The sequence below is a fragment of the Schistocerca gregaria genome, chromosome 2 (assembly GCF_023897955.1).
Source record: "Schistocerca gregaria isolate iqSchGreg1 chromosome 2, iqSchGreg1.2, whole genome shotgun sequence".
Lineage (NCBI taxonomy): Eukaryota > Metazoa > Arthropoda > Insecta > Orthoptera > Acrididae > Schistocerca > Schistocerca gregaria.
The window spans coordinates 1,026,691,320-1,026,713,442 of record NC_064921.1 but is presented as its reverse complement, the minus strand read 5'-3'; the positions used below and the strand labels follow the sequence as shown (position 1 = coordinate 1,026,713,442).

At 42.2% G+C, this 22,123-nt stretch overlaps 1 protein-coding gene across 1 annotated transcript in view; it reads left to right on the top strand.

The window, feature by feature from the left end:
• The first annotated feature begins 2,932 nt into the window (after window positions 1-2,932).
• Window positions 2,933-22,123, top strand: part of LOC126335545 (leukocyte elastase inhibitor-like) — a 52,248-nt gene continuing 33,057 nt past the window's right edge. Inside the window, exon 1 of the mRNA XM_049998933.1 lies at window positions 2,933-3,126. The gene's annotated coding sequence lies outside the window, so the exon portion shown is untranslated. The remainder of the gene's footprint in view (window positions 3,127-22,123) is intronic.

Sequence of the window (22,123 nt, the reverse complement as noted above, 5' to 3'; positions counted from 1 at the left end):
ATTGACGTTACTGGTAACGGAAATTTGTGTTAGGGTTTGTTATTTATTGGTTTCACTGAATAGGCGGGTCATACGCAAACGAAAGACCCTAATCCCAGTACGCTATCTCTTTCTAAGTAAATATCAATGACTACCAACAAGGTTACAATAACTTTGGTTCTGTGAGTGTAACGATTTATTTTGACTTTTTCAATTTATTGCGCAATCAGGTAGTAGCCTGCCAGTCCACAAATTTTCGAGGATGGCTTAAGATAAAACAGAGAAAAACCCGTCACGGTAGCAGTTTTGCTGTCCATCTGTTTTGATTTTTCAACTTTTGTATTCCTAATAAAACCCCATGTCATTCCAAACATGTGTGTCAATTTGTACCTTTTCTTCCCCCCATGAACCATGGACCTTGCCGTTGGTGGGGAGGTTTGCGTGCCTCAGCGATACAGATAGCCGTGCCCTAGGTGCAACCACAACGGAGGGGTATCTGTTGAGAGGCCAGACAAACGTGTGGTTACTGAAGATGGGCAGCAGCCTTTTCAGTAGTTGCAGGGGAACAGTCTGGATGATTGACTGATCTGGCCTTGTAACATTAACCAAAACGGCCTTGCTATGCTGGTACTGCGAACGGCTGAAAGCAAGGGGAAACTACGGCCGTAATTTTTACCAAGGGCATGCAACTTTACTGTATGGTTAAATGATGATGGCGTCCTCTTGGGTAAAATATTCCGGAGGTAAAATAGTCCCCCATTCGGATCTCCGGGCGGGGACTACTCAGGAGGACGTCGTTATCAGGAGAAAGAAAACTGGCGTTCTATGGAACGGAGCGTGGAATGTCAGATACCTTAATCGGGCAGGTAGGATAGAATATTTAAATAGGGAAATGGATAGGTTAAAGTTATATATAGTGGGAATTAGTGAAGTTCGGTGGCTGGAGGAACAAGACTTTTGGTTCGGCGAATACAGGGTGTAAGTACGCTGTTTAGGTTTTCTTATTGGTAACGCCACGTAGCGCTCTGTATGAAAATCACTGGCTGTGCTGTGTGCAATCTGTGGCTAGTTTGCATTGTTGTCTGCCATTGTAGTGTTGGGCAGATGGATGTGAACAGCGCGTAGCGTTGCGCAGTTGGAGGTGAGCCGCCAGCAGTGGTGGATGTGGGGAGAGATGGCGGAGTATTGAAATTTGTAAGACTGGATGTCATGAACTGCTATATATATTATGACTATTAAGGTAAATACATTGTTTGTTCTCTATTAAAATCTGTCATTTGCTAACTATCCATATCAGTAGTTAGTGCCTTACGTAGTTTGAATCCTTTATTTAGCTGGCAGTGGTGGCGCTGGCTGTATTGCAGTAGTTCGAGTAACGAAGATTTTTGTGAGGTAAGTGATGTGTGAAAGGTATAGGTTAATGTTAGTCAGGTCCATTCTTTTGTAGAGGACGTTTCACAAGGGTCATAAATACAAAATCAAATAGGGGTAGTGCAGGAGTCGATTTAATAATGAATAAAAAAATAGGAGTGCGGGTAAGCTACGACAAACAGCATAGTGAACGCATTATTGTGGCCAAGATAGACATGAAGCCGACTCCTACCACAGTAGTACAAGTTTATATGCCAACTAGCTCTGCAAATGACGAAGAAATTGAAGAAATGTATGATGAAATAAAAGAAATTATTCGGATAGTGAAGGGAGACGAAAATTTAACAGTCATGGGTGACTGGAATTCGGTAGTAGGAAAATGGATAGAAGGAAACGTAGTAGGTGAATATGGAATGGGAGGGGGGGGGGGAAGAGGAAGCCGCCTGGTAGAATTTTGCACAGAGCACAACTTAATTGAGGAACTTGTGGCACAACTTGACTAGAAGAAGGGATCGGTTTGTAGGACATGTTCTGAGACATCGAGGTATCAGTATTGGAGGGATTAGTATTTGAGGGCAGCGTGTAGGGTAAAAACCATAGAGGGAGGCAAAGAGATGAAAACACTTAGCAGATTCAGAAGGATGTAGGTTGTAGTAGTTAATGGGAGATAAAGAAGCTTGCGCAGGATAGAGTAGCATGGAAAGCTGCATCAAACCAGTCTCAGGACTGAAGACCACAACAACATATCTACATGATTCCGTGTTTTATTCAGTTTTCAAATTTATACTGACTTTTGGATCACCCGGTATATTCTCGTTCATGGAAGACATTTTAACTGTAGGGCGTATAAGTACGATATTGCAAAGACTCTGCTGTTCAGATTCACTATGCAATGTTCCTTCGAACTTGCCTGCATATCGGAAGGAACAATGCGACTTCATTCTGAAGAACACAGACATTGCAATATCGCATGTTATCGTAACTGTAAGTACTGTCTAAATCGTACTGCGTTTCCTTACGACAAGACCGTTTGAAGGTGCTGTTGATCCCATCTGATACACCTTTAGTGTATATCGCGAACACTGCGCTTCGCATTGGCACACTTGTTACTTCTTTCGTTTCTGTTGGACTTGGTCTGGTGTGACTTTTGTGGGTACTATCGGTGTGTGTTTCATAAGTCAAACATTCCCGAATGAAGATAACGCCGAACTGACGTCTCCTACTCTCAGTCTTGAGTCACCCACGTACAGGTTTGGAAGTCCCTGACACTGTACCTCCCATTCATAGATTGCACTCAGTGCGAGCGGTCACGTCGCGGTCCGGGATTCCCCTAGACCACAGACACTCCGGCAGCCGAGAGGCCATGTGAGGGTGGAAGGGCACGAGCAGCGGAGTGGGAGGAGGAGGTTTGATATGCGGGCTGGGGGCTGATCTCGCCGCGTGCGTCACTGCGGTTTCGCGGGAGCTCGGCGCGCCCGTGCAGTGCTGTGCTGTGCTGTGGGCTGGCCTTGCAGGCAGGCAGAGTGACGTCGCGCCACTGACTGGTGGTGGGGGGGCCGTGACGAGCCGACCCGCCCCCCGGGCTCTTCTCGGCGGCAACGCGGGACAACACAGTCGCGTCCAGGGACAGTATAATACGGAACGCCGACCGACAGCGGCCGCAGTCTCGCTACACAGACGGGTGCGTACACCAGGCTCTGCACGTTTCCTGTCGACTGAAGGCCGCTGCACTTGACGAACATTCTGCGCTTGCTTGTTGCTTTTGCACAGAGACAGGTAACGACAGTTTTCGTTTTGGGAAATATTTATTTATTACTCCACCATTTCTGAACTTTGACTCCCTCTGGGTTGGCACTAGACGCTCGCTAAATTTGAAGTGCGACATCTACATACATACTCCACAATCCACCATACGGTGCGTGACGGAGGGTACCTTGTACCACAACTAGCATCTTTTCTCTCTATTCCACTCCCAAATAGAACGAGGGAAAAATGACTGCATATATGCCTCTGCACGAGCCCTAATCTCTTATCTTTCTCGTCTTTCCGCGAAATATAAATTGGCGGCAGTAAATTTGTACTGCAGTCAGCCTCAAATTCTGGTTCTCTAAATTTCCCCAGCGATTCACGAAAAGAACGCCTCCTTCCCTCTAGAGACTCCCACCCGAGTTCCTGAAGCATTTCCGTAACACTCGCGTGATGATCAAACCTACAGTAACAAATCTAGCAGCCCCCCTCTGAATTGCTTTTATGTCCTCCCTCAATCCGACCTGATAGGGACCCCAGCAGTACTCAAGAATAGGCCGTATTAGTGTTTTATAAGCGGTCTCCTTTACAGACGAACCACATCTTCCCAAAATTCTATCAGTGAACCGAAGACGACTATCCGCCTCCCCCACAACTGCCATTACATGCTTGTCCCACCGAGGACAACGTACTGGGTTCTATTACTTAAGAAGTCTTCGAGCTTCTCACATACTTGGGAACCAATCCCGTATGCTCGTACCTTAGCTAGGAGTCTGCAGTGGGGCACAGAGTCAAACGCTTTCCGGAAATCAGAGAATATGGCATCCGTCTGATACCATTCATCCATGATTCGCTAGATATCGTGTGAAAAAAGGGGGAATTGCGTTTCGCAGGAGCGATGCTTTCTAATGCCGTGTTGATGCATGGACAGCAACTACTCAGTCTCAAGGAAATTCATTATATTCGAACTGAGAATATGTTCGAGAAACCCATCGTTGGAATCCCATCGTTTCAATCATGTTATTAGTTTACATTTTTTTTATTAAGCCCTAACACCTAATTTTGAGGGAATGGTCATTCTCGCACGTGCAAAGAGATGTGGACACATCATCCTCGTAAACTATATCGTGGCTGTTCAGGTGGGGCGTGTTTTGAACTAAGGACGCTTAAGATACCGATAGAGCTAGGGCCTGAACTACCACTGCCAACAGCAGCAAACAATTGCCCTGTAGCCACTGCCAAACGTTTTGTGAACTTTAACTTGCTTTGCGTTGTGGATTGTTTGTTCCTTTTTTCTCTCTCTCTCTCTGATTTTGAAATGAGTGAAGAGACTAATCCTGGTGCGTAAAGGGATTCAAATGACTTTCACCACAACATAAATCAGCGAGCTTTTTGACCGTTATGCCACTTCTGCTTTCGCGGAAGCACAGAACGCGACGTAGGATGGCAGCCCTTCGACAGGGAGGCGGTGTCATTCCCCCGCACCGCTCCACTCCCCTCGGGTAGGCAAAGTTCTGGTTTGTTTACGGTCGCGGCCGACTGCCACGATATACTGTCCGCGTAACAATTCGGACATCAGGTGTTACGCGTGGCATGGTCGTCAATGGACACGATCTTCGAACAAATATGCACAAAGCACGAGTACATTGTTTTGGCTCAACAGCTAACTCGTTTACGTGTTTTGCGGGTACTTGTTGAGAGATCGTGGTCATGATGACCACATTCACTTGCACACTTGAGAATGACGACTCTCTTGAAACTACATAGCAGAGTGTGATTACTTTAATCATCTACGTTATTGTATTGCTAATCTGGTTCATAGCACCCGCTCTCAGTTGCAGGGTGTCTAGTTAACGTCGCCCAGGAGCAACAAAAACTTCAATTTATCGACCGAATATAAAAATTAAAAATGCTGACATAATCTACCAATTATTTGGTTTAATTTTACGTTAAAAGTTTAATACAGTAAGACATATTACATTTACAAACTGTTTTCAGGTCCTGAGACAGCACTTACGGCGCTTAGAAAAAACCCGTACTATATTTATTCAATTTTTGAGAATCAAAATGGTTCAAATGGCTCTGAGCACTATGGGACTTAACTGCTGAGGTCAATAGTCCCCTAGAACTTAGAAATACGTAAACCTAAGGACATCACACACATCCATGCCAGAGGCAGGATTCGAACCTGCGACCGTAGCGGTCGCGCGGTTCCAGACTGTAGCACCTAGAACCGCTCGGCCAGTCTGGCCGGCTTTTGAGAATCAATGCGCTCGGCGACCTGCAGACAACCTTATAGGTAGCGCAGCCACAGCTATGAATAGTCATCTTTGGTGTCAACTAAGTTTCAGCTGTATTTTGCCCTTTATTATTGGATCGCTACTGGTTTCATGGCACTAAAAGCCATATCTCACTAACAATAAATCCAGAAGGAATAACATTTCCTGAGGGATACACTAGTAACGTAAATTATTTTAAGATTTTAAAACATTTAAAAATATTAGCTACATGAGGGTATCAAAATGTTAATACTCATATAACTAAAACATTAGAGCAGAAAATCTCGGAACATTTTTACCCAACATTCGCTGTCCGTCGGAACAAAACGCCGCTAAAAGGCGGTATGTCATGGAATAAACCATCGGGATTCCAATATAGTGGATGTACTAAACAATCATACCACAGTGATCCCTTGATAAGAAGAAAATAAATGAAAACTATTAAGTCCTAATTGTGGGCCAGAATGGAAAAAACTAACAAGTGGTTGCGACAAAATGGAGGGATGCTCCACCTGGAACAGATGCGTCAAGTAAATAGCTGTTCGCGATTCCGTATAAATCGGAGAAGCGGTTTTCAGGTTCTGTATTTCCATCGATAGCTATTTACCTCATGGATTTGGTCCAGGTAGAACATCCCTCCATTTTGTGGCAAGTACTTCTTGGCTTTTCATTCTGGCTCAAAATTAGAGCTTAATTGTTTTCATTTATTTTCTCCTTACTAATGGATCACTATGGTATGATGTGTATATGACCGATCCACTATACTGGAGTCAGGCTATTTCATTCTATGACATACTGTCTTTTAGGGGTTTTATTCTGACGGACGACGAATGTTGGGTATAAAGGTTACGAACTTTTCCGCTCTGTTTTTGTCATGTGAGTATTAAAATTTTGATACGCTCATGTAAAAGTTTTATATTTTTTAAATTCTTTTTTTTAAATCTTATAAAAATTTACTTTACCAGCGTGTCTCATGGTTGTTACTCCTCGTATATTTGCTGTTACACAGTTGGTCACCTGGAGATGTGGCTTATGGTGCCACGAAACTAGTACTGATTTTTTTCTCGATTACATGCTACACATCAAATATTTAATGCAATAGCTCATGTGTAATATAATCACAGGTTTGAAGCTGCCTTGTTCACGGTAGTTAAGATTCCTTAAAGAATGGGGCGTAGGTGGTTTATTTGTCTAAAATGACAGCGTGGTACAAATGATGTCACTCCTTAACGTGCCTAAACTTTTTCTTCTAGTTTTAACCACTGCGAAATTCAAGATGGACATGTATCATCAGATGCCACATGAAATTACAGTTTCAATACAATTTGTTGTACTTTCGTATTTGTCACTGTTCTAAAGTTCGCAATTCGATCATTCTGCACGGTCCAACGAGGTCATCGTTAATAGAATAGTTTGAAATGTTGTATGCTAGTTCTGCTGCGTAGCCAAAGAGAGATTGCAAGATGATAATTTTGCAACATGGTGAAGTCCACGGATGACAATGAACTGTAGCATCACGAGGTTGGAGGTTACCAGAGTCGTGGCAATTTTTTGTTTTTTACCTTGAGCACTATTACAATTACTTACCTGCTAAAAAACCCCTATTTTCCCAATGTAGTCTGATATGTTCATCTTTTAATATGCTGTAAGGCGTAACTTCCGTTTCAAAATCTCTCCCATGCCTCATTATTTTGAAAGTTAGAATACGCGTCTTTACACTACGTCTTATTCGCCATAAGTTACCTGGTTTTTGCCTTGCTGATGGTATCACGTCTAAAAGCTGACCGCTTTCATCGTTTCAGTACTTCCCTTTCCTTCTCCAACTATGGATTACCATATTCAATACGTATATAAATTTTGTAAGTAGGTCTAGGACTGTTGCAATTGAGGCAGGTAGTGGAGAAACAGAAGCATGCATTAGCAAACCGTGTAAAAGACAACCAAGTATCTTCTCTAATTCAGACTAGCGACACGAAGATTCTCAAAGTACAGCTAACAAAGAACCAGTAGTGGAAAGCTGCATTCCAGTGCTGAACCAACAGCTCGAGGAATAGAGCATTTCGTGAGCACTTAAAGGACAAGTTATAACGCAAAATAGGTAAAGATCGGGTGTTAACTAACAAAGCCATAAATCAGGAAATTAGACTGGCTTCCGCTGCACAGGAACAAACAATCAAGAGTAACACCATGATAACCAGAATCGAGAACTCAAAAGACGATCCAAAATGCACTCTGAAAAAGGTGAGTTTGGGAAAAGACCATTACTGATGACCGGTGTGGGATCCATACGAGATAGGGTTGATAGAAGATAACCAACGGAGAGCACCATGCTTCGTTACAGGATTATTTAGTAATCGAGAAAGCGTTACGGAGATAATAAACTCCAGTGGAAGAATCTGCAAGAGGGACGCTCAGTAGCTCGGTACGGGTTTTTGTTGAAGTTTCGAGAACATACCTTCAGAGGAGTCAAGCAGTATATTGCTCCCTCCTACGTATATCTCGCGAAGAGTCCATGAGGGTAAAATCAGAGATTAGAGCCCACCCAGAGGCATACCGACAATATTTGTTTCCACGAACAATACGAGACTGGAAAAGAAGGGAGAACCGATAGAGGTACTTAAAGTACCCTCCGCCACACACTGTCAGGTGGCTTGCGCAGTATGAATTTAGATTTAGATTAAAAGCAGAGGCACAGTCTTGTGAAATAAATGACCCTCTGGAATCTGTTAGAACTGTCATCCGCCAGTGGCAAAGAACTGATGGAATCACGAGCCAGCAAAAGCTGTAGTAAACGAACAAGCCCAATTACTGTGGGACTTGAGACTTCAGATGCATCGAATTCTGGGACACCAAAAGAGTGGGGGAGAAGAAGTGTGGCTCATTAACATTCCCATCCCGGGTGCTAGCAGAATCGACGAGACACCTCGAGAAACTTAAGATGCGACGACTTGAAAAGCGAACTTCAGTGTCAGTGGTGTAAACCAAAGTGGTCGCCGTGGTTTTCGGCACAGTGGGAGAAGTGCAGAAACACGTTACTGGTCATCGGGATTATCAGTGCGGTGCTCAAACCAGCCTCAGCGTTGAGGTCCGCTTTACCTTAGTGACACACAGTCACAGCCTAGCCACTGTTTTTTTTTTTTTACTGTATCCCAAAGCTGCCAACTTCTTCGCGATGTTGTGTTAATGAAACTTTCATGCAAAAGTAATTCATTTATGGTTCGGCGGTTCTCTTCAGTTCATGGCACTAGCAAATCCCCAAATTATATCTCAAACAGAAAATTAAGACATGGCGAAAAAGATTTAGAACCTGTGAGGAGCCCAAATCTTGTCCTGGGCTCTTATGTCGGTTGCCAGCAAAGTTTAAGCATTTGATAGGAGTATTAAATTGTAAGGTTCTTTCCACTTGCAAAACGTTAATGAAGCTGAAGTGTATCAAGTAACTTTAGTGTGTGATATTGCATACGCAAATCTGATATTCAGAGAGAAACAGCTTTACCATACACCAATCAAAACACCGTACCCGTTTGTGCCTCCTCTGAATCAAGACATTCACGCCAAAAGTAAGTTTAAAAAAATGCCTGGGGTATTTCCTGAACTGTACATCATCTTTGGCAGATGAGGAATTTCGAAAGCAATTTTATAAAGTTCAAAACGGATTTTCATCACTTAGCATAGTAATAAGGCAATCCACAATACCAGTGAAATCAATCGGAGGTTATCATGGCTGTTTGCGTGTTTGGTGTAATAGATCTACAAGGGAAAAAACTGGTGTAGTTCAATAAATTGTCACTGCTGGCTTCTGTTAATCATTCTCCTACGCTGTCGAAGCACTGCATAAGTAACTCCTTATATTCAGAATTTTTTACTGAAATGTCTTCTTTTAGGTATAAGTTTCTGATGCAGGTTCCATTTTTGGAAAATTCACGGTTTTTTTGTTAACCTTTCCTCGCTACAGAAATGATATAGATCAGTGTTCATACCTTTCGTACGCTCTGTCAAATTCCCTGATTGTCTATATGACTTTTCAGATTTGCTTAAATTTGCCTGTATCTCCATACCTTCCACGTTTGTCATGAAGTTTTAAACGAAATTCTTGGGCCAGTTCAGCAAGCTATCAACTATAAAAGAGTAGAGATTTATTCTTAGAGGCGGTCCGAAGCAATAACTTCCACACAGATGAACACCATTTCTGCGACTTTGTCTGGGAGATTCGAATTAGTTACCATAAAACAGTGTGCTTCTTATTAAGTTTCATTGTTCGCCGCGTTAGTTTGTAATGATGCTATTACTTCGATTAAAAGAGTGGGATTAGTGAATGAAACAGTGAAACTATTTGTTGTGGCTCTGCTGTGAAAGTCACGGATACTGTATTTGTGTGGAACAAGAGTTCGCAGCTCCGTTAAATTTCGTGCTGTGACATGTTGTAAAAGAACTTCTGTGCAATAACCGCCGCTGAAAATTATTCTGGCAGATTATTACGGGACATCACACGATTTATGGTTTTATTTCTCGCATTGTACGGTATCAGTGATGTAGGCTGACCAATATTTATTTAGAGGATACGGCTGTGTGGAACTGTGTAAATTTGTGCTTTGCCGAACACGTTTCGTCCCAATGTTCTATGAAGCATCTTCAGTGTCAGTCTGTTACCTTGGACTGCATTTTTGCTTCCTCCACTTCTGTTTCTGCTCTACTTTTAGTGCTGTAAACATTTATCAGCCAGCAAACCCCGTGTGTAAACTTTACCACGCGTTATACCCTTCAGTTTTTAGCAGTGTTGCCAGTCACAAAACAAATTTGGTGACTTCTGGTATGAGTACTGTTACTGCTTCTGAGCATCAGTAGTCTAATAAGTTAATTTAACGTGCAGCGTTGCTTTAGGAAGCTGACATGAAGTAATGCACCAGTTTCAACTGAATGTGTTGGAATCAAGCGTAAGAAGTAAGTCAATCTTCTGATAATGGTAACTTGTCGAACTGGCCGCCAAGTTGATAGTTAAAAATTTAAATTATTCACACACTGTCAATGAAAACATCCACAGAGTTCTGTTTTTAAACTTTCGGATTTCTCCAGTAACATTCCAGTATTACCTCGCTTATCGACACGCATTTGTTACCGATGTTAGTTACGTTTCTCTGTACTTTAAAGTGAAATGAAATTTAGCCTATTCACGTAACACAGGATCTGAATCGGATACTATGAAAATTATAAAATTGTTTGCTTAAACTGCAGGGAACAACTACGGTCAAATATTCTTCAGAGGCATATGCCCACATAACTCCCGAACGTTTTCATTTCTCGCAAAAAGGAATCAAGCAAACGTTGTCATTAGTCTTTTTTTTTAAACTTGTTTCCGCTATTGAGGACGATGAATCGTCCATTTAGAGGAAGTTAACATCGCAATACAGCCTGTGTACAGCTTCCGTTCTTTTTATGAAATATGGCTAACAAAATATGATTTCAGACTTTGGGGGTTTGTTCTTTGGACTGCCTCAACAGATAGGACATAATGACCTAAAAACTTCAGCATTGTACTTGATAATGGCGTAGTACAGAAAGTAATAGTCAAATAGCGATTTCATCTTTCAAAAAAGATTTAATGAGTTCTGAAAGAAGTTAGCGCAGTAAAACGTTGAAGATTTGAGTCTTTGAGTGCTTGCCTCTATTCAAGTTTTAGGAAATATTTTTCACCTTCTAGTAACGCTTTTTAAAAAATGGATTTGGATCCGGAACCTGCTCTAAGGCACTTTTCAACTTTTAGCAGTTTATCCCATATTTCAGTGCTAGTAATTATTGTGAAGTAAGTTCAAAATGTGCAGTACTAAACAACTGGCTGACAATTTAACTGCGATCTTCGTGCAGCGTCAGCAGAGAGAAAATAAGACGGCAGATGCGGGAAGACAGGAAATTACACTTTCTCGATCACATTTGCAAATGAGGAAAGAGTAACGTACACAGGAACATTTGCGGTTTTACTTCGCTGTTGGCGTGCTACAAACAACTTTTTATTTCGAAAGTACGGCTGTTTATATTCTCCCTAACATGATTTCCCTTGCTTGTAAGACAGATGCCAGAAGTGGTAATCCCCTCCTCTTGGGGAATGGTGGTGCGGGCAGTAGGAGGGGGTAATTGGGTAGTTGCCACTGCCCTTTAGAATCTGGGTACAGAGTTTTTATTCATAGGCTGAGAGGGTAACCATTAATTGTTTGGAATATAAGTTTTGGTGTCCTCTGCAAAATTTGTTATGGCATGACAATATCGAAATTTAACCAACTCATTTAACCTACACTAAAACGATAATTTTAGGGTGCTGACCCTCCATCCTTCTAGAAGAACTTCTGCAGACGCTCATGATATCCCCTCCCTTCTCCCTCTCAGTAACTCCCAGTTGGGAGCTGCGCTATCCCTTTGGTACCTCGCCTGATAACTGTCTGAAAAGAAACGCGACAGCTAGATCACAAATAGCCCCCTCTACTCCTCGTAACGGAATAAAAATGCACGTAGAAAAGGTAAACTATTTTGTAATATAGTTTGGCTGATGGGTAGCTTCATAAACGATCTTCCTGGGGGAAACTATCATTTCCCGGAACGCAGAATTCATTTACTATAACATATTAAAGATGCTCGCAACTCAAGGTGGAACTTCACTGCGTTACATCAGTAAACCCGGTTATTATTCCCTACAATGGCGATTTCTTCCTACGCATGAGGAACGGCGCCTACAAATAACTGAAAAGTTGTTTTATTGTATGGCCTGTATATTTACAGTAATGTGTCGGCTAAGGTCGTGCGGCATATCTTTCTTGAACAGGGGTATTACCACACAGCAGTAACACCAGAGGTATGTCTATATAGCTTCGATTAAGGTAACAAAGCAGGTGGTTCTACTGACATCAAAAGTTACCTCAAAAGTAAATGATCTGTGCATCCGTGGCTGTCATTGTTTTCTTTGTGTGGCAACTTGTTTAAATGGGTGTGTTTTGTCATGCAGGTATTTGGTATCTTGAAAACTTGGCTTTCCAAGAGATGTAGGTAAATATGGAGTAGAATTTGTAATAAATAATACATAACAAAACTTACTAGCTTCTTAATAGTGGCGGCTTAAATTTAATAGTGAGAGGGCACAAGGTTTAGCTCTGAACAAGAAACACTTGCAAAAGCGGTTTTATTCTCGCCATTCTGTCACTGTGTAAAAGGTATTCACAGAACGAAATTAAGGCCTTGACCGCATTTCTTCGTCCTTAATGCGCCAGCTGGCTTAAAATTGATGAAAGGGCGCTGCGGGTTTTATACCAAAAATTTCGTTAGAAGTAATTTCTGCGTGCAATGCCACAGGGAAGCTCTCGTTTTGCATAACTGCGCTGTCATAGTCCCGCACGTGGAAGAGCGTACGAGTACTGTTCCGAGCAACCTGATGAAACATGCATGCATTTCCGTGGACCAGCTCACGGGAATAGGTCGCACCTGTTGAAAAATGCATTCAACAGTCAACCCAAACAAATGAACAATTTAGACGGTTGGTGGAAGCAGATGCCATTGCCGTCTCTCTGGATAGTATTAGGTGTGTGTGTGTGTGTGTGTGTGTGTGTGTGTGTGTGTGTGTGTGTGTGTGTGTGTGTGTGTGTGTGTGTGTGTGTGTGTGTGCCCACAAATAAGCCATAGCAAAGACTGAATACAGAACTTTGTCTAATTTAACACGGCGTGCAAAAGGAGAAGTTCTAATAAAATTTCCATTTCTACAATTTCACTCTTAGTCCTCCAGTACTTCGCACATAGTGTGAAATTTCCGGTCCGACAAAATCTCTTCGAACTCGACTCTTCATGAGCCGTTATCAGCGTCATGTTCACGAAACAGGTTGCTGGAAATGAAGCTGAGTTGATTAACAATACGAATATCAACAAACATCCTAACTCAAGACTTCGTTTAAAACAGCTCCGTCTAGCCCACGGGTCGCTTGTGGCCCTAAGACTATCGATGCGGCCGAAGAAATGAGCATGTGTCACACGATAAGAAAAAGGAAGAAAGTCAATTATATTTCGTTCATGTAAAGTTATGATAAATTGAAACAGTCCTAAATATAGGATGGAATACACGACCATACTTCTAGATTTGTTGCAAGTATTTGAAAGTCGATTTCAGGATTTTCGAAAAAATTATTTCTGTATTTATGCGACAAGATTTACAAATGATATAGATAAAATACCAGAATATTTTCAGTTGGAGAGTATCTAGTTGCAATCTGACATCCAAGTAAAATCAAAATTTGACCATGTCTCTTCATTGGAATTTTACAAATCATACCGGCCCAGAGACAAATAGCTCTTGCTGTATAGTCATCTGTTACATATGTTATCTTTCTTTGGAAGTGTACACGTTTGTGAATAGTTATTTCCAAGAGTAAAGCACACAAAGCAACAAAAATCTAACATAATAAATAAAGCTGTGAACATTAAATTTTGTTTTGGTATTACTCCTTCTCTGCACATTTCTCCCAAGAATGGAAGACTTCGCGTAGACCTTGGTTGTGAAAGGCCGTCTTCTGCTTGCCAGGAAACGTTGACCTCTAAAATCATGCCATCGTCATACTGGAAACGTGTCACGCAATGGTTTCTTCGTCTGACAAGAGGGACAAGTCGCCTGGCGCATGTCAAAACCGTACGGCAGGCGAGGCAAAATTTCGTAGTCCACAGCAGCATACCCCCTTCAGAGTATAACCATTAACCACAGTAATAGAGTTCCAAAAGATAATCTGCATCACTTTGCCCGTTGATGGTTGGTTTTCGCCTTTTCCGGCGATGGTAAATCCACTCGTTTCCATTGCTTGCTTTGCTCCTTGTCTCGGAGGTCGGGATCATAACGTTCATCATTTGACCATGGTGATAACGAGGTTAAAGTTGACCTAGTGGATAGTGTCGGAAGTTCCATGTGGCTTTTCGCGGATGATGAAGTATACAAAGAAATTGCAGCTTTAGATAATTGCAGCGAAATGCAGGAAGATCTGCAGCGGATAGGCACTTCGTGTAGGGAGTGGCAACTGACCCTTAACATAGACAAACGTAATGTATTACGAATATATAGAAAGATGGATCCTTTATTGTATGATTATATGATAGCGCAGCAAACACTGGTAGCAGTTACTTCTGTAAAATATCTGGGAGCATGCGTACGGGACGATTTGAAGTCGAATGATCATGTAAAATTGTTTGTAAGGCGGGTACCAGGTTGACATTCATTGGGAGAGTCCTTAGAAAATGTAGTCCATCAACAAAGGAGGTGGCTTACAAAACACTCGTACGACCTATACTTGAGTATTGCTCATCAGTGTGGGATCCGTACCAGATCGGGGTGACGGAGGAGATAGAGAAGATCCAAAGAAGAGCGGTGCGTTTCGTCACAGGGTTGTTTGGTAAGCGTGATAGCGTTACGGAGATGTTTAGCAAAATCAAGTGGCAGACTCTGCAAGAGAGGCGTTCTGCATCGCGGTGTAGCTTACTCGCCAGGTTTCGAGAGGGGGCGTTTCTGGATGAGGTATCGAATATATGGCTTCCCCCTACTTATACCTCCCGAGGAGATCACGAATGTAAAATTAGATTCGAGCGCGCACGGAGGCTTGAAGACAGTCGTTCTACCCGCGAACCATACGCAAGTGAAACAGGAAAGGGAGGTAATGATAGTGGCACGTAAAGTGCCCTCCGTCACACACCGTTGGGTGGCTTGCGGAGTATACATGTAGATAGTAGATAGAAAGTCGTCGTCTGGATTGGCAAGACAGCCGCCACCACGGTTCGTCGGCCTTTTTGAAAGGAAAAGAGTAGTGTGGGAACTCAGCTGACGGCGACCGCCTTGACGTTCCAAACGTCGTGCATGTTTTGGAAAAGTAACTAAAATTCATTTTCCAGTGTCACTTGGTTGTGATACATCTTTCAATGTCTACGGCCTCCTATTTCTATTCATGGTACTTCAGACGATCAACAGCTTCGTTCTTAGACACTGACACTGCAAGCATCTGCCCAACATAACCACTGTGCCACGACGGTGTATTATTACTGTACAATTCCAAGAATTCAGCAGGATTGTTGCAGCTTCCTCCTCAAATGAAGAAAGTTAATTACCGCACGATAACCAACTTTCTCAGCGGGCTCCGCCAATATATTTTGGTGCCTCTAATGGCCCTCTACGTGGGGATTTTAGTCTAACAGAACTTCGAAAGTGAATATGAAGAACTGTAGAACTTGTACTTCGAAGTCATAGTACTTTGGCTAACCTTCGTAAGAATCAATAAGACTAGGACCAATTTTATGGAAAACGAGCTCCCTTCCTCCTTTCTTCTGAGATCCAGAAGGAAGTACATATAGGAACCCAAGTGTATGCAGTGTTTTTTGCCATACAGAATGCCATGAATACCTTCGAATTTGACCTGTCTCATACATCGTTATACTGTTTGTCTGTCTGTAAAGCCAAAACGAAACGCATTCTCGCAAGTAAACCTGTGACTCAGCGTTCTTAACCCTTCCAATACAAGTGGTTTATTAATTTTTGAAGTACCAGTACCTTTCTCACGAGATCACCGATGCTATTGGAAAACAGACACATCTAGTGATGCACTGAGGAACATCTACAAATATAGTGCATTGTAGCAGCCATTTATAGGACTCAAACCAACAGTCGGCACAGACTGTGCTACATGATTGTAAGACAAACATTCACTTTTTATTCTGATCATTTTGAGATAATTGGCAGTGAACGTAAGTGTATACAAAGTTCTCGGAGTGTAAATTTGAGTTTGCACTGCTGCTTTCATGAGTAGTTACTAAATGAAACTACTGGAGCAGTATTTTTCTCATATAAATCTGTTAAAATTCAGGTCTATTTTTGCTTGTTATTTAGGACTATAACTTGAAGGCATTAAAGAGTTCGTGGACGTTTAAAGCTGTGGGATTGTGTGCGAAATTGATGTCAGATATATCTCATGAAGTGATGGGTTGTTGAAAAGTTTACGTCCCAGTGGTTCCAAAGTGAAACCACTACTTTAAAACAATTGATTTTCTGTCAATTTCTTTTTCGTAATCGTTATTACAATATAGAGATCAATTTTGTGAAAAATTTTGATTAAAATGTTTAGACTGTAAGGATTCACAGGGTTAACAAAAGTGTGATAATACTGTAACTATTCTCGACGTTTATAAATACAACATTTGTAGCTCTGTGCCTTTTTAGTTACATATCGTGAGGTCACATAATTAGCAGAATTTTAACACTGAAGGAAGGTCTGTAGGCGAACAGTGCTTGTGTAGGAGACTGGTAGTGGATCCTCAGAGAAAATACTGCGTAGTGTGTGAAAAGAGTAGAATACACAGGATGTAACTGCACTACAAAATGGCCCACTCGTAACTGGAATCACTTCGAACAGTCAAAAATCCGTAAGCTGTGATCTAAAGTTGATGTACCGTGTTACATGGAAGGCAGGTGGTAGACTTAATATACTCATAGAACTTTACTTCGATCTTTTCGCTGAACCGACATTTACCAATTGTGAGCTGAATGGTTCAAATAGCTCTGAGCACTATGGAACTTAACTTCTAAGATCATCAGTCCCCTAGAACTTATAACTACTTAAACCTAACTAACCGAAGGACATCACACACATCCATGCCCGAGGCAGGATTGGAACCTGCGCCTGTAGCCGTCGCGCGGCTCCAGACTGTAGCTTGTAGAACCGCTAGGCCACCCCGGCCGGCAGAACAGATGGGCTGCGCCATTGATAAGTATTGTTCAGTCAGGATGAGTGCGTCGCAGAAAGGCTGAAAGAACAACAGTGGGAGACACTGAGAGTCTACGGAATGTCGATGTTCATTGCTAAGTCTCACTCAAAACTCGGAAGAAAAGTTACTGTTTTCTCGTATTTCGTGAAAGGACCAAGCTGGTAAAAGCTTCAAACAATGAAGGGTAAATGGTTTCAATATACCATGCAGCCTTAGGCTCACAAACAGCGCTGGTTGAAGATGTTAATGGCGTGAAAGTAAACAGATAAATGTTTACTAGCACAACCTCCATCCTAACAAGAAAAAGGGAGAAATAATCTTCAGCCTTAGTAAGGAAGCTATCGAAAGTTACCATTTTCCCAAAGAATGGATAAACAAGAACCGATTATTCAGATTGTGATATAAATTCGCTACTTCCTTTTATCGTTCTTGAATGTAGAAATTTGTGGCTTCCGCCACTGACTACATAAACAAAAAGTTAGCCAGATCTAACGCGCCTCGCATGTCCACTAGACATACTCTGAGGAAGTACGGTGTTTCCACTACGTGTTGCCGTCTCGCTATTAGGAGTCACCTTTCAAAACGAGCTGACTAATGGCAGTGCCATTAGATGACGCCAGCCACTCGACCGAGCCGCCTTCCTGAACGTGGAAGCTCTACATACGGACGCTATATAACATCACACTCACTTAAAAATGATGCCGCTGTGGTTTCCTAGCACATAAAAACAAGGTACTAAAGTTTAAAGTATCTGAAGCAAAATGATGAGTCACGTTACAACTCACATTAAGATCTGACGTGCAGAGGTTTCATCGAAGCCTTGCTCCTCACGAGCCATTACAGCTGAATAGTAAGCGCGCTTGTGCTGTCTTGGCAACAATAACGGTGAGGTCGCGAAGTGTGGGGCACTGCATTGAAACATAATTAGCACAGTGAGAAACGTGACATTTGTCAGAAATAACGAACGTGAAAAGTACAAACACATGAGACTTGTTGTCTGCCAATTAAGAGACTCGTCAGTTTCTCCCGCGAAGCTGCTAGCTTTAAATGTTAATGTCAGCACACAGAGTACAAAATTTGAATTTACTTTTGTTGAATACAAGCTAACGTTCAGAGCTATAGAACGTTTACAACACCCATTTTTTGATTGTGGTATCGCGGAAACAAGCCAAATCAAGCCGACTAAAAGTCTCTTTAATATATCATTGCATAAAGTCAAAAAGCAGAATTGTCAAACTACTTTCAGTAGAGTACAGTACATCAGTCGATGATGCCACTGGTACTCTGAGCAGGTAAAACAAGCTCACTGCATCATAATTTTGTGAGCAAAACTTAATGAAGATTTAGTTATTAATTGTAATGACATGTTCCGGCCGAAATACGCCATCTCCATATCTAGGATATTGAAGGTAGTAGCTATTACCAGCATAGAGCTTGTGTAGATCGTCAAAGCTAGACTACTTCAATATTTTAGACGTGTAGATTTTCGACCGAAAACGGGAATTACAATGAAGGTGACCTATTGTGTGCTTCGTTCATAAAATGTGGCAATTTTGATAATATTCTTCTCAGGTATGCAGCCGGATCATAACGTCTTCATGACACCATATTTCCGCGGTCCAACTGGCCCGCCATCTTCAGGTGAGAGTGCTGGTACACGATCTCGTCGGAGCTGACGTCCCAGCGCAAGCGGCGGCCCCTATATAGGCCGCAGAAGACCCACAGCGCGTGTGCGAGATGGTGCCGTAACTGCCCTGTAGCGTACTAGTCATACCTCGCCGCCAGTGATGGAAACGGGCAAAATCGAGATATCGCTGTCAAAAATTAAAAAATAGAATTATTCCGACGATCGAACCACAGACCGTTGTTTTTTAATGCCAGATAACACCGGGTTCCAAGTCTTACTTAAAAGATAACCCTTGTCTCTATTAATAAGATTATCAGATAAGCGAATCTCTACGGATTCTTTGAAAACACAGTCCCAATAGCGAGATGCAGGGGGCCACCATTTGTGTGCCGTCACATAGCATTCTGTGTCCCTCGGTGAGACAGTGTTTCGCCACTGCAGATTTCTCAGGTTGAAGCAGCCGTGTGTGCCGCTGATGGTCCACACATCGGTCCTGAATGATCCGGATTGTCTGACCAATATAAGCCTTCCCACAGTGGCAAGGGATCTTATACACACCGGGCCAACTCAATCCCAAGTCATCCTTAACAGAGCCAAGGAGCGCTCTAATCTTGGCTGGCGGACGAAAAATACTTTCGATATATCTTTTCAGAATCCTTCCTATCTTCCGAGGAAATGCTCCCAGCAAAAGGCAGAAAAGCTACCGATTTGCAGGTATCTTCTGGTGGTTCAGGTGAAGGTCCAAAATGGAAAGCACGACGGATCTGTTAATCTGTGTATCCATTCTGCTTGAACACAATCTTAAGATGGTCCAATTCGTGTGTCAAGCTTTCAGATAAACAAATCCGTCGTGCTTCCCAGTTTGGACCTTCACCTGAACCACCAGAAGATACCTGCAAATCGGTAGCTTTTCTGCCTTTTTGCTGGGAGCATTTCCAGGAAGATAGGAAGACCGTCGTCTAAGATCGCGGAGTAGTGGGGAAGAGTTTTTGTTTTATTTAGCAGTAAGGCCCACAACCTGTATAATTTCAAGTCATCTTTTCTGTCTAATGCTTCTCTACATAGTTCCTATGCATGGGATTTTGTACACTAAATGGTTCAAATGGCTCTGAGCACTATGGTCATCAGTCCCCTATAAGTTAGAACTACTTAAACCTAACTAACCTAAGGACATGACACAACACCCAGTCAACACGAGGCAGAGAAAATCCCTGACCCCGCCGGGAATCGAATCCGGGAACCCGTGCGCGGGAAGCGAGAACGCTACCGTACGACCACGAGCTGCGGACGATTTTGTACACTCCTACTGGGACAAGCGATGGGAATAAGTCCTTCGCAGTGTTCGAATATTCAGTTTGATGTTCTGAATACTTTATTAATTCCGTGTTTTCCGTATGTGTCCCTGTAGTTGGTTGTTTCTCATTTGACGCTCTAGACCTTAAAGGGTGTAGTGCATTTCCTATAAAGTTTTGAACATAGCAGTGTCGAAACCTAGGTCACAAGTTTTTTTTTAGGCTGCTATTGCTTTAATTTCACCTCCTATGTCAGTTTGGATTCCGTAGAAATGTTGCAACGCGTGAGGCAATACTGACCCTAAGACTTAACTTAGAAGAAAGATGAAGGAAAGGCAAACATTTGTAGACTTAGAGAAAGCTTTTGACAATGTTGATTGGAATACTCGTTCAAATTCTAAACATGGCAAGGGTAAAATACAGGGAGCGAAAGGCTATTTACAATTTGTACAAAAACCAGATGGCAGTTATAAGAGTCGAGGGACATGAAAGGGAAGCAGTGGTCGGGAAGCGAGTAAGACAGGGTTGCAGCCTCTCCCCGATGTTATTCAATCTGTATATTGAGCAAGCAGTAGAGGAAACAAGAAAAATTCGCAGTAGGTATTAAAATTCATGGAGAAGAAATAAAAACTTTGAGGTTCGCCGATGACATTGTAATTCTGTCAGAGACAGCAAAGGACCTGGAAGAGCAGTTGAACGGAATGGACAGTCTTGAAAGGAGGGTGTAACATGAACATCAAGAAAAGCAAAACGAGGATAATGGAATGTAGTCGAGTTAACGTGGGTGATGCTGAGGGAATTAGATGAGGAAATGAGACACTTAAAGTAGTAAAGGAAGTTTGCTATTTGGGGAGCAAAATAAGATGATGGTCGAAGTAGAGAGGATATAAAATGTAGACTGGCAATGGCAAGGAAAGCGTTTCTAGAAAGAGAAATTTAACATAGAGTATAGATTTGTCAGGGAGTCGTTTCTGAAAGTATTTGTATGGAGTGTGGCCATGTGTGGAAATGAAACACGGACGATAATTAGTTTAGACAAGAACAGAATAGAAGCTTTCGAAATGTGGTGCTACAGAAGAATGCTGAGATTAGATGGGTAGATCACATAACTAATGAGGTATTGAATAGAATTGTTGAGAAGTTTGTGGCACAACTTGACCAGAAGAAGGGACCGGTTTGTAGGACATGTTATGAGGCATCGAGGATCACCAATTTAGCATTGGAGGGCAGCGTGAAGGGTAAAAATCGTAGAGGGACAAGAGATGAATACACTAAGCATATTCAGAAGGATGTAGGCTGCAGTAGTTACTGGGAGATGAAGCTTGCACAGGATAGGGTAGCATCGAGAGCTGCATCAAACCAGTCTCAGGACTGAAGAGCACAACAACGTGTTCGTCAGACTTGCCGTTTCTTATAAAGGCAGTTAATGTTACAGACCGTCCTCTAAGTACTGTGGTAGATCCTTTCAGCCTTAAGGAACCTAGAGTAGTTGTCGCCTTTTCAAGTCGGCTCAATCAGCAGCAGCGATACCACTATATCAAGCACTGTGATCAGAAAACTAACAAACAGTTCTGTGACACTGTGGTTTTTGCAAGATGTAATCATTGCTACGCTACGATCTACAAAAGGGCCACAGATATTCAGAAACACAAAAACAACTTTAACAGGAACGAAGAAGAATTGGAATCATAAAAGTTATTGGCATTAGTGCTAAATAAGTGTCAACGCTTTCTCACTATGGGTTCCATAACAGAAGTCGATGCAGCTCAGAGATGTTACAGTGGTCTGATGTCAGAAACCGACAGTTGCCTGACAACATGCAGGATGAAAAGTCTTTAACCAAAAAACTCTGGGATGCTGTAGGGGACATCAAAACAAATATTTTCCCTAATGTCATTTTTTCCCTATGAGGAGTATTTAAACCGGTAGAGGAAGATTTATCTGGCGGCAAATTAATTAAACCAACAAACTTTTCCATTTATTATGACCGAGACACATTAACACAACCCAATTTCGATTACAGTAGATTTTAAAAAATGCCTCCATTGACACGTAAACAAAGGTTA